This window comes from Dermochelys coriacea, chromosome 4 (assembly GCF_009764565.3).
Source record: "Dermochelys coriacea isolate rDerCor1 chromosome 4, rDerCor1.pri.v4, whole genome shotgun sequence".
Taxonomy (NCBI): Eukaryota; Metazoa; Chordata; order Testudines; family Dermochelyidae; genus Dermochelys; species Dermochelys coriacea.
In genome coordinates, this window is record NC_050071.1 from 144,467,023 (window position 1) to 144,477,877 (window position 10,855).

General features: G+C 51.6%; 1 long non-coding RNA gene across 1 annotated transcript; it reads right to left on the reverse strand.

Annotated features, from left to right (window-relative positions):
• Window positions 1-595: 595 nt before the first annotated feature.
• LOC122459775 lies at window positions 596-10,133 on the reverse strand. Its single transcript, XR_006280672.1, has 2 exons — window positions 9,462-10,133; window positions 596-2,803 (listed from the first exon to the last, which is right to left on the reverse strand). It is a non-coding gene; the product is annotated as an uncharacterized LOC122459775 (long non-coding RNA).
• Window positions 10,134-10,855: the final 722 nt, after the last annotated feature.

The following is a 10,855-nucleotide window of genomic DNA, read 5'->3' on the forward strand; positions in this document are numbered from 1 at the left end:
TATGACGGGAACAAAATGGATGCTTTTAGGGTGCTTCCCCTGGGAAAGCAGATCCTTGCACTGCCTCAGCCTAGGAAATTCAGGGATTAATTTCTATTGTGTAACTTTTCTGCTGCTGGCAGGGTGGAGCTGTCTGAGTTCCTGGAAGTCTGAGAGCAGTGCTGGCCGGAGCAGTGGGTGTCTTTTGGGGACCAGCCCAACGCTCTTCACACACACCCCAAATCCCCACAGACTTCACCAGGAGTTTGGGTGCCCAAGGGATGCAGCGCTGGATCTGCTCTCAGGCTCCGAGGGAGCTGTCCTACTGAGAAGCCCCCTCCCCATTCTTGAACCCCATAATCTCGGGACTCTGCTCATTTGTACATTTAGATTTGCCTAGAAATTCATGAGGACTGGTCTACACTCCAAGTGTATCATTATAACTAAAGACGGGATATTATACTGACTGTAAATTAGCATGTGTGTGAATACTTGTGAAGAGGCTGGCCATCTCCTAAGCACCTCCTAAGTGGCCTGAGGTCACTGTGCAGGTGGCCTGCCTCAGTTTCCCCACTTTTCAGGGCTTTCTCAGTCAAATGACCACAATACACTCTTGTCAGGTGCAGCACATCCCTTCTTGGGGCTGGATTTATTAACACTGAAAAATCATTCCCCAATTAAGTTCTCAGAAAATCCCCACCCTGTTCACACTCCCATTCTCTTTCCCGCTGGGTGTCTCCAGGGCTTCTCTGCCTGGAGCCCTTTTCCCTGGAAGCTCAGGGTTCCCTGCTGGCATCTGCTCACTCCCAGCAGACTCTGTAGTGTGAAAGAAAGAGCGAGGGAGATCCTAAGCATCGGCCCTCCCCACATCCTGCTGCTTTTTATCGGAGAATCAGTTCCTGCAAATCCACTGTCACTTACACCTCTCACCCCAGCCCAGGCGTGGCAAGCAGGCCCAGTTGTACAGGGCAGGCCTGCTCTAGGGCTCCTGCCCTTAAAGGGGCAGGCCACTCCATGCAACCCTCATTGGTTTATAACAGTTTATCTGGGTCCAGCAAAAGTACAGGCACAAGCTAAACCAACGTAAGAGTGTCCACACACAAAAGTTGCAGCAGTTTAAGTTGATGAAAGTTAAATCCTGTTGCCTGGTCATGTCCTTATTTTCCTTGATGAAGATCCTGTGAAGTTCTCCTCATTGTCCTCTTTCAATTTTCTTGCAGTTGTTTTGTCTGAGAGCATTTCTGCTGCACTGAGGGCTGGACCAGTATCCATTTTGCCACAGCCAGTTTGCTCCCATTCTGTGGTTTTTAACACTCTGTTTATCCCCTGTCCCCAGCTGCAAAGCAACAGCTCAGAGCAAGCAAGCGTAAATGCATCCACAGGCAACGTATACTAACTGGGGGGGGGAGAACACAAAGCAAAGATGGAGATAGGTTGCTGAGGGCCAGGTTTCAAAAGGTCTTTAGGTGCCTACAGATGCAGATAGGCACCTACTAGAACTTTCAAAATCTAGGTCCCAAACCTCAGAGCACATCCTGTCCCACTGAGCCAGATTCTGGTCTGGCTCTAGTGTTTCAGTGGCATTCCTCCCTATTTACAGCAGGCTACAGGAGCCCATGGGACTCCAGGCTCAGAGACTCTCCATTGCCAGTCACCCACACCTCGTCTAACAACAGCACACCTCAGTGGTAAGGCTTGTGAAGTTGTGGCAATGTCAGGCTGATGTATGTAAGAGGAGATTTAGGCCCTTTGTCTCCTCCATGGAACGCCAACCCGAGGTGAATCACAGAGATCCGCTGGAGGGGTTTACGGAACGCAGAATTATCCAGGCTGATTCAGTTCCTGCTGGCTGGTTAGAGCTGCCTCTTTGATGCCTTAAATGAGCTACAGCTGGGGCCTCATGGTAGCAATTATCAGGAAGTAACTGACAGCTTCAGTCTCTGGATCCAGCTGGAGAGTGAAAAACTCCTTATTCTCTCCACCCTCAGGTAGGAACTTCTGCCTTCCTAAGGCAGGGACGGGAAGGAGAAGACTCCTTATGTGAACCAAGGCACCTCTCTGGGAGAGTCCAGCTAGTCTCTCCTTCCTTGCTGCAGCCACACGGCACTTCTTTGCTAGCCCCTTAAAGAAAGAAAGGGGGTCTCTCTGTGGGGGAAGGGTTGGAAAGACAGAGGGGGAGGGGGGAGAGATTTGTTGTGCACCTTCCATTACATGGTATTTGAGCCCCACACACACCCTGGGATTCATGGGGCCAAAGGGAACTTAGCATTAAAGTAGGAAGCTCTTGTAGAGCGGTCAGGATGGGATGTCTCTCCCTGTCCCCAGGCTCTGCCCTCAGGGACTCCGGAACCTGGTCTCTGCAGTAGGACCTCCCCAGAGCCCTTGGGCCGAAGGACAAACAAAGGACATATCAACGAAAGGTCACAAACTGGTTGATTTAGGGAAGGGTTTTCTGTGGCACCCTTTGCCAGGGCATCTTGCTGCTGTGGCATCTGGCCTGGGGCCTCAGCGTCAGTCATGAAATGATCACCCCAAGTCTGCATCAACCTCAGGTTCATATCTGAGTAGGGCCAGCTCCAGGTTTCATCATTCCAAGGCCAATACACTGAACTCTGTAACTCTTCTCCATGGCCTTGACTGCAGCTCAGCTGCTGGACCACTGGTTCTGCAAGGCAGGGGCGGTGAGCAGGACAGTTGCTATGTCCACTCTCCTCTTTGGTGGCCTGTAGCAATTGCACTGGCTTTAGATGGTCTTGGATTTGACACCCAGTGGAAGCAGGAGATCAGATTACATGAGTGCAATGATGCTTTCTGGCTTTAAAAACTAGGAAACAAAATTAAAAGAATATTTTCCCCACTTCTACAATGTAGCCACCGTTGTAATAACTGGGCCTGCAGCTTTCCCCGAACTGTGAGCTCAACAGTTAAAAGTGAGTGAAAGTTCATAAAGTGTCCCAATAACCTGGAATAACACATGCCCATGGGAAAAGGTGCAAAAAAGAGACAGGCTAAGTTAGTTCAACTCAGGAACTGTGCTAAGGTCATGCCTGGGAAACAAGAGATCAAACCAGAAACCAATGGATCAAAATTGCTATGGCAGATAATGAGGCCTAATTGGTGGACAAAATAATGAGGAGTGGGCTCTTCTGCCCATCAGTCCTGTCTGGAGTCTTTTTTTTTAAAAAACAACAACCAAGACTTTGGGCAGAAACCAGGCTCCCGGGACACTGGCTGAGTGAAAGCTGGCATATGAATGCTGGAAAGGCAAGACAAGGGGAGCAGCGGGCTTCATCATCATGGCTGCCACCCCTCTGCCACCTGCTGGGACCCCTGGACCTTTTTCTTCCCACTCCTGAGGGATGTCCTGGCCAGACCAGGCCAGAGAGATGGACCCAGGTGACATCACCGCCTCCACTGGCCCCAGTTAAATTCAGAACAACACCTGGGACTGAGAGTTTCCCTGCCCCCTGCCCCGTGTCCTTTTCCTTTCCCACCCTATTTTTTCTCTTTCCTCTCTCTCCCTTTTCCTTCTGCCTATCTAATAAGAGCCTGGCTTAGCTGGCCAAGACTATATTTTGCAACACTGCTGTGAGCCTGTGACCAGAAAGGCAGCTAAAAGCAATGCCCTGAACAGCCTGCTGCTGGTACGAGTTTGCCAGGTCTCAGAATGGCCGATCAGACCATGGGCTGGGCCTGAGTCTCTCCAGCAGGGAGGTTGCCAGTGAATGTCAATGCCCAAGACAAAAGCTGCATTTTCTCTTTGCTGGTCTTTTCTCTCCCCTTTTGTGCATATTTGTCTTGTCTTGCCTTCTAGGAAACTGAGTCAGAATTTAACAACAACAACAACAGCTGCAGCCCATCTCAACAGGCAGGGTAATTACCCTGTGGGCCAATGTACCAAAGGGGTGGCAGATTCTCCATTGATGGCAATTTTAAAATCTTTTTCTAAAAGCTCTGCTCTGGGACTTATTCGGGGGAAGTTCCCTGGCCTGTGCTAGGCAGAGGGTCACCATGGTCCCCTCTGGCCTTGCAATCTGTGAAACCGGGAATCATGCACACACTTGCCGTTAAAGCTGGTTCCAGTTGATGCAGCAAGTTCAGTGCACAAGAGATAGGAACAACCCGAACTCACCAATGACCCCAGGCAATCTGAGCTGATCAAAACACAATAACTGACCGGGGGCGTGTCCAGCACCCTCATGTCCCAGTGAATTCAGTGAGAGCTCAGGGTGCTTGGCACCTTGTGGAATGGATCCTGGGGCACCAGCTTAGCCCATGCTCAGACATTACTGAACTCATTAACTCTTCAGTTACCAGATTAAGACACACCAAAAGTCCCCATCTCCTGAAATTCCTCCTCTCCCTCCAAATTCTCAGCTGGACTGGAGCTGGGAGATTGATTTTCCAGCACACATGACACAACACATCACAATGATTGACCCAGGGGGCTGCAGGGTCAGCAGAACGTGAGCTAACCAGCCTTCATGCTGGCCCTTGCTGGGCTTCAGGTCTCCCTCAGGATTGCAGGAGGAAATGATTTATTGAATCCTTTGTTTGTCTTCAGCCAGACATCCCCTGTGTCTCTCTCCTCCCTGCCCTGTTGCTGGCCCCTGCAGGGGTGTGAATTATTAATGTGCACAGGGTGGCTGAGAACAGTCACGGGAGCAGCACTGACTTCCCAGCAGGCAGGGGAGAAGGGAACGCGACTGGCTTTTGTACAGAGCCCCTCGCCTTCCAAGCACCTTTGACAGGCATGGATTAGATGCAGGCCAGGTGTGCAGGGCAGCGGTTCTGCGCTGCTCCCCAGGGAGTGGGGAGGCAGCTGTGGCTGTTTCCTAGCCTGGCCTGGCCTGGCCCTAAAAGGTCTGCCAGATCCACAGTGCAAGGAGGGAAGAGAGGAGGCAGAGAACCCTTTGCAGGGCTGGGAGAGAGAAGCCTCTGTCTGCCTTCTCCATCATGCCTCTTGCCTGCCTTGGGCACAGGGGAGCCGGAGACACGCAGCAGGTGAGGGACCAAGAAGATAAGGTGGCCAGAAAGGTGTCGGGGGAAGCAGGAGAGCAGGGGGATGGCTGGAGTCTCCAACCAAGAGCCTGGGTAGCAGACACCTTGCAGTTTTTGCCTTGGGAGGGTCTCTGCGCTGGCCACTGCTGGAACCAACATGGCCCCTTTCTTTTTATTACCTCTGAATGCAGGCCACGATCCTGAGGCACTAGCCAGGACGGACTCAGAGTACTGGCATGCAGTCCCTTGCCTACAATTTATCAGCATGCTGGCAGCCGGGTGGAGCCCTCAGCAGGCTCTCTGCTTTGCTGGCCATTCCAGACGTCACCAGCTTGGAAAGACAGAGACCCTTGCTCTAAATGCCAATTAGCATAGAAACAAGTGGCAAGTTCCTTGGGAATCGACATGGCGCCCGTCAGCTCCCTCAGGATGGGAGCTCTGTGGGCAAAGCGCTTGGAGAACCCCCAGGAACTGGATCTGTTCACTTGCCTTTATATATGAAGATATTGCACCAAAGCCCATGTTTGTTGATAGGGGTGCAGTGCTGCACCTTTAGCTGGGTGAGCTCACCTCACTCACTGTGACATCCAGGGTCTTGAACCCAGGCCTGGGAGCCCCTGACAGCTCCCACATCCTGGCTGCCACCCAATGGGAGCTGGGGGCTGAAAAGTTACTAGGGCTATAGCCCAGCCAAGTCATCACCCAGGGAGCGCTGACTGGAGGATCGCCCAGCTCCACTGATTGGTCCAGCTATGCTATTTAAGCCAGGAGGAGGAACAGGACGTTTGTCTCTGAGCAACAAGGTGGGTTCCTGTCGTGGCTGCACTGGACCCTGCTTATGCCTGCTACCTGCACGCAGCCCTGTTCCTGCTCTGCTCCTGGCTCCTGCCTTACTCTTGGTTTTGCTCCTGTTCCCACTGTGCTCAATCTTTGCCTCTCCTCCTGCCCTTACACCTCGCCTCCAATCATCAGGGACTAGTCCTGGCTCCAACCCCAGGGCCTCCAACTTCTGACCTGGGTTCTGGCATTTGGTCTCTGACCCTCGCTTCGATTCCTGGCTCTTGGCAGTTGACTCTGCTGCTGCCCCTAAGCTAGATTCCCCAACCTGCATACCTGCACCGCCTACTAGACCTGACTCCTGCTCTGACGACGAGGCCAGACTGCCTACATCCCAGTCCGTAACATGTGAGTCATTCCATTGACTTCACAGGGGATGTTCAATGTGCTGATTAAACAGACCTGGGTCCTTGCAGCTAGATTCCTTCCTATGGGCTTTGTGAGACAGGAAAGTAATGGAGAGATGAATGTGCCAGTCCCCTTGGAAATTCTCCTCTGTGAATTGGGGATTTTTGCAGGCTGAGAGTCCAGTGACAGGTGTTATAAATGGAGCTGGATTGGCCTTGTTCTGCCACTACCAGAAGGAAACAAGTTTCTTTGGCGTCCCTGGGAATCATTTGAGTGTTGCAGGAGGAGACCAAGCCTGGGCTAGAAGTTACCAGTTTCTACCAGAATCGTTCCGGGACCCATGAAACTGGTGACAAGCCCAAAGCAGAGACATTGAGCAAAACGGACTTCCTGACCTGTCCTCCAGCAAACAACTGAACTAGCGTGGCACACGCCTACACGCGGGCTGGGAGAGGTCAGCATTGATGCTGATCTGAGAGCCAGCACACACGGCCCAAGGGTAGAGTTGCTTGAAAAATGCCTATCAGTTTTGGAGGAAATTTCAAAACACATTTTGCTTTCATTGATGTTTTCCTGTGGGGGAACTGGTCAGGTTTCTGACACAAAATTCTCCTCCCCTCAAATTTTTCTGGTTTTGAGAAGTAAAAATTTTGGCTGGAAAAAAATGTGATTTTTGGCTTTTCAGGGGGAAATCAGAAAATTTTGACACAAATGAAAATTTCCCCAAAAACCTTTTTTTCTTTTTCTCAGAAAAGCCACTTTTTGTCAAAATTACTTTTCAGCTTGGAAGAGAGACGACTAAGGGGGGATATGATAGTGGTCTATAAAATCATGACTGGTTTGGAGAAAGTGAATAGGGAAGTGTTATTTACTCCTTCTCACAACACAAGGACTAGGGGTCACCAAGTGAAATGAATAGGCAACAGGTTTAAAACAAACAAAAGGAAGTATTTCTTACCACAGTCATAGAATCATGGAATATCAGGGTTGGAAGGGACCTCAGGAGGTGTCTAGTCCCACCCCCTGCTCAAAGCAGGACCAATGCCCAACTAAACCATCCCAGCCAGGGCTTGGTCAAGCCTGACCTTAAAAACCTCTAAGGATGGAGATTCCACCACCTCCCTAGGTCACACATTCCAGTGTTTCACCACCCTCCTAGTGAAAAAGTTTTTCCTAATATCCAACCTAAACCTCCCCCACTGCAACCTGAGACCATATTTCCCTGTTCTGTCATCTGGTGCCACTGTCAACCTGTGGAACTCACTGCCAGAGGATGTTGTGAAAGCCAAGACTATAAGAGGGTTCAAAAAAGAACCAGATAAATTCATGGAGGATAGGTCCATCAATGGCTATTAGCCAGGCTGGGCAGGGATGGTGTCTCTAGCCTCTGTTTGCCAGAAGCTGGGAATGGAAAACAGGGGATGGATCACTTGATGATCACCTGTTCTGTTCATTCCCTCTGGGGCACCTGGCATTGGCCACTGTCAGAAGACAGGATACTGGGCTAGATGGACCTTTGGTCTGACCCAGTCTGGCCATTCTTATGTTCTTACATTTCAGCAGGAAGATGTGGACTAGCTCCACTTAGGATTTTCTCTCCCGTTGCCCTCAGTGCCTCCCTGGGGGGACCAGTTTGGACCCCTCAGGCTTCCCCAAGCCCGTGTGGAAGGGTTGGCGTCAAACAGGCAATCTCTAGCTGGCTCTTGTGTTTTGGTCTCTCTGCCCTGCAGGGCCTGAGGGCTTTCACTGAGGGGGACTCCCACCTCGCTGGCTGGCTGTACGGCAGGGGTTCTTAAACTGGGGGTTGGGACGCCTCAGGGGGTCACAAGCTGCCAGCCTCCACCCCAAACCCTGCTTTGCATCTAGCATTTATAATGGTGTTAAATATGTAAAAAAGTGTTTTTAATTGATAATGGAGGTTGCACTCAGAGGCTTGCTATGTGAAAGGGGTCACCAGGACAAAAGTTTGAGAACTACTGCTCTTGGGCCTTTCTGCTAAGAAAGCAGCTTGCAGGACTCCCGTAAGCTCCTCTGCCCGGCTCACCATGTCTGAGCACCCCCACCAGCTAAGGGGGTGTGGCACAGATCCCCGGGCAGCTGGACAGGGACCGGCTGGCTCAGAGGACTGGGCATGGAGGAGAGCAAAGAGTCATTGGCATCCGGCGCGCTGGTTCCAATACAGCCCAGGTCGGCAGACACCAGGTGGTTGCCGTTTAGGGGTCTGTCGAAGGTATCTCAGCCCAGTCTCTTATGGGACAGGGGCCCTCAGCACAGCTAGGCCTCCTCCTGGCTGCCTCAGCAGAGAGACTTAGGGCCTGAGCCGAAGCCCCCTGACGTTGGTGGACCAGCTCCTCTGGATTTCAGTCAACTTTGGGTTGGGCTGTGGAGATCAAGCACTCCTCTAGCTCCCAGAGGCTGTCCTACCTGAGGCAGGCTGGTAGGGTGGAGAGCCTGGGGGAAGCTCGCCCTGCCATTCCCCTGCTTGTGTCCATGCCAAAGACAGGCAGCCTGCGGGGCTGTCACTCTCCTGCACTAAACTCCCCCTCTCCTCAGAGGTCCTTGCACCAGGAAGGACAGTTCCTGCCTGGGACAGCTGGCCGGGTGCATTCAGGGCCCAGTCCTTTGCCTGGCAGCCCGCCCAACAGAGCACTGCTATTCCCTTCCCACAGCCATTTCAGATCTCCAGAGAACCAGCCCTAATGCTCGTTAGCCCTTCAGCAAAATGGTTCCTCATTGCCCAGAAGGGGCGGGGTGTTCAAAAGCATCTGAGAGCCCAAATCCCACTGCATAATAACAGGTTTCAGAGTAGCAGCCGTGTTAGTCTGTATTCACAAAAAGAAAAGGAGTACTTGTGGCACCTTAGAGACTAACAAATTTATTTGAGCATAAGCTTTCGTGAGCTACAGCTCACTTCATCGGATCCATTCAGTGGAAAATACCGAATGCATCCGATGAAGTGAGCTGTAGCTCACGAAAGCTTATGCTCAAATAAATTTGTTAGTCTCTAAGGTGCCACAAGTACTCCTTTTCTTTTTGTAAATCCCCTGAAAACCAATGGGACTAGATCATCCTGTGCCCCAAAGGGATCTGTGCTCCTAAATCACTTTGGGGCTTTTGAAAATCCCATGCAGAAGGTCCAGCCCTGCTGGCTGTTTGGCTGCCACTCTCATAGCTCCAAGACTAAAAGAAATAGCCCATAACTTATGAGTCTATTGGCTCCTTCCATTCGCCCACATCAGACGTCTCCTTCTATGTTAATACGCTACTGGGCACCGTTCATGCTCTGACTCTCTAACCTGAACTTAATTGCCTGTCATCCTGGTTAATCAGCCTGCGAGGGATGTAATTGTTTGGTCCCAGAGACGCTGCTGACAAGCACCAGCCACAAGCGCAACTGACTGACTGCAGCTGGGCTTCAGGGGCAGGGGAGGAAACCAGAAATGTCAGGTGAAGCGCCAGGCCCCGCTTGCTGTCCTGCCAACTTCCCCAGCTCCTAATAGGTTCTGAGAGGAGCTGGTCACCTCATCCCCTTTCCAATTAAACCCTGCAGCATGTTGAGCCCGCGGAGAATTAACAGGCAGCCCAGAGGATAATTACGAAAGGCGGGGCGGGATCCCCCATCCCATTTACCGCATCTCCGGCTGGCCACGTGGCTTGATGAGAATGAGGAAGAGCTTGATTAAAGGTCCCTCAGGGCACCGTGACTGGAAATGCCCCCAGTTGGGCATCCCTGCTGTTGTCCAGGGCATTCTGGTTCCATCCCAAAGGAGGAGCCATCAAAGAAGTGGGGGAGCCACGGGCCACCAGCAGTAATGACTTGGGCTGGATGCACAGTCGGTTACCAGGTGTTGGTGCTGCAGAGATCAGGACGTTCTGGCCAGCTCTCAGCCAACAGCCGCGGGTAGCGCTGGCCACGGCCAGGGAGGGTGATGCTGCAGCTGCTGAAGGCACTGGCAGGCTATGTGCACAGCAGGATGTGAGCCCACTGCCCTCTCCTGGGTAAGGTGAGACCTGCTCCAGGGTCAGGGTGTGTCACACCCGAGTGCAGGTGGGCATGGCCTGGGAAGTAACGGTGGGATCTCCACAACGAAACCCCACTTGCCAGGCCTGCTTGCCCAGCATTCCCCCCTTGCCAGCACCACCTTCCTCTTCGGAGCATGCTAACACTGTGTGTGTTGGGAGGGGTGGTGATTTTTTTTACTAATTTGCATAAAGAAACATACAAAAGTATCCGATGAAGTGAGCTGTAGCTCACGAAAGCTTATGCTCAAATAAATTTGTTAGTCTCTAAGGTGCCACAAGTCCTCCTGTTCTTTTTGCGAATACTGACTAACAGGGCTGCTACTCTGAAACCATATAAAAGGTAAACCTCTTACAGCCTGCATGTTACCAAATACCGGGCATGTCACAGGAGAGCCAGTGCACCTTTGTAACTTTACAGCCTGTCAGAGCTGCAAGTCGAGGCAGTACATCAGTCAGTATTACCCAGACATAGCAACTTAGGGTGGGGGTAGCAATAATAATAATAAAGGACACAAAAAAGGGAAAGGATGGACAGGTGGGGGAAGAGGGAGGGAAAAGCGGAGCGGGCAGCTGGAATGGAAGTCTGGCATTAGAGGAGCTATTTCCACATTGGTTACCCAAATGTATTGACAAACATGGTCCACACTTCTTCAACTGCATGGATGTG